The sequence below is a fragment of the Mobula birostris genome, chromosome 13 (genome assembly GCF_030028105.1).
Source record: "Mobula birostris isolate sMobBir1 chromosome 13, sMobBir1.hap1, whole genome shotgun sequence".
NCBI classification, from domain to species: Eukaryota; Metazoa; Chordata; class Chondrichthyes; order Myliobatiformes; family Myliobatidae; genus Mobula; species Mobula birostris.
In genome coordinates this window covers 95,582,568-95,584,912 of record NC_092382.1, presented here as the reverse complement: position 1 = coordinate 95,584,912, position 2,345 = coordinate 95,582,568, and positions in this window count along the sequence as shown.

Sequence of the window (2,345 nt, the reverse complement as noted above, 5' to 3'; positions counted from 1 at the left end):
TGACGCAACACGCAGCACTCGCCGGGGCGGTCAACTGCACGTCCAACAGAGCGAAGCTCTCTCAGCTCCGGCCACCCGACAGTGCAGGACGCTCTCAGCACTGCTCCTTCTTCGTGAGGTGTACCCCCGGTCGCAGAGCCCTGGTGCTGCTGCTTTCCCTCTGTGCTGACCTTCTGTTCTTCCGAGCAGCTAAATCACATAGGAGGAGGAAATGAAGTTAAAATTTAACCGTCATCAAACAAAAATGCTGCCATCCTGGCTTCCTGTGTCAGCTGCAGAAGTTGGTGCCAAAACGGGGTGCTGAGAAATGCTGATCAAAGGCAAAAGCCTGGACGTCTTTTGCACGGTTGTTTGGAACGCAGCTATTTGCGTAACATGGAGGCGCATGGAATTATTTACTTCAAAGGGTGAGGCATTGAGAAAAATTATCCTGTTGCAACATTAAAACAGCTTTCGGAGCACTATGCGGTATATTCATCGCCAATCTATTGGTGGAATATGGTGGCGCTGCCCACTGTGCAAAGCAAGTTCATCAGGATTGGAGGACCCCAGTGACAGAAAGAGATTTCATTGGTGGGGCTTCACTTCGCTGCGGCCAATGAGGTCAAGGGGTGACAGGATAGAGACATGGAAAGGGCAAACAGGACAGGTGACTGTCACGTGGCACAGGTGTCAAAAGCAAACGGTGATCACGTGTTGCAGGTGACAAGGAAATGTAAAGGGGCGCAGAGGGGCCCGTGAGATTCTGCAGATGCTGGACATCGGGAGTAAGACACACACATGCACACACAAAGCTGGAGAAATTTCGCGTGTCAGGCAACTTTTATGGAGAGGGCTGGACTCGGGGTTACGGGACGAGACCCTTCATGAGGACTGGAACGGAGTGGGATGAAGCCAGAATGTGGGGAAGATCAGGAGTACAAGCTGGACGGCGAAAGGCGAAACGGGTTGTAGGTGAGGATGTAGTCAGAAAAACGGGGTCGACAAATGGAAAATGATAAGGGCTGACGGAAAGGGAATCGGCTCGGAGACGAAAGTGGACCGTGGGAGATGGGGAATGAGGAGGATCATCAGAGGGCAGTTGAGGACAACTGAATGGGAACCGCAGAGCCGGAATGGGGAATGCAGAAGGTGGCAAGGAGGTGGGGCTGACAAAGAAACTGCCGGAAGTTGGAGACATCGGCGCTCATTGCGGAATATAAAGTGTTGCTCCTCCAACTTGACAGTGATTGGTCTTATGAGACACGGAGGCAGGTTAATTACTGAAACAGCTGCAGAAGTTTGAATCTACACATAGACAGGTTAATTTCTGAAAAGCCCTGCAAGAGTTTGAATCACACACATAATCAGAAATAATTACTGAAACGCCCTGAAGAAGGATAAATCCGACACACAGGCAGGTTAATTGCTGAACCGTTCTGCAGGAGGTTAAATCAGAGACATTCACCAATCTGATACTCACTTGACACGGCAATACACACGGGAGTTCAACGTCGAAATTCTCTGAATTTGTTAATTGCAGCTGGGAACAGGACTGGCAGAATCCAGACGCCAACCAATCACAAACACTTATCTATCAAAACTGAAGAGCATCGAGGCACAAGGAGAACCAGGGACGAATGAAGACAGTCGAGGATATCTTGCAAGAAGTGAAAGAAAGTGGCCGCCTATGATTCCCCTCACAGTGGCACACGGACCACGGAGCAGGATCCCCAGGGATCAAACTACCGTAATCAGAGAAACGATAAAGGACAAAATGGCTCCCGTGGAGAACATATTGCACATGGGAAAGTACACTATCTCCAATATTACCCGAGACTTGCAGAACATAGCAGAAAGTACAGAGAAAATACATGAGCTGGCACTTTATCCATGATGTCAACGCCGAGCATGACGCCAAACGAAACCACACCTTGCACTCGGACACTATTCACATCACTCCATTCCTTTTCCATTCTGCAGTCTGTCCGAATGTCCATCAAACGCCGCTAGTGTTTCAGTTTCCACCAGCGACACTAACAGAGCAATCCGTGCTCCCGGCTCTCACTGCGCATCTCCTTTAGTATCCGATATTTCAAACCCGGGAAAGGAATCTGCCTGCCCACGCTATCTATGCATCTATGCCCACTTTCCCAAACTTCTGCTTCTCTCTGGGCCTTTTTTCCCGCCATTATATATCAACTCTATGGACTGTTGTGCGTGAAAATCCAGGGCAATCAGCAGCTACTGGGATGCACAGAGAACAACCAGCAATCCTTCCAGTGTCAAATTCATTTGAGATCACGTTCCTTCCCTCCTTCAGATGTTTCGTCTCCACAACAACTGAACCTATTGCCCACGTCTGC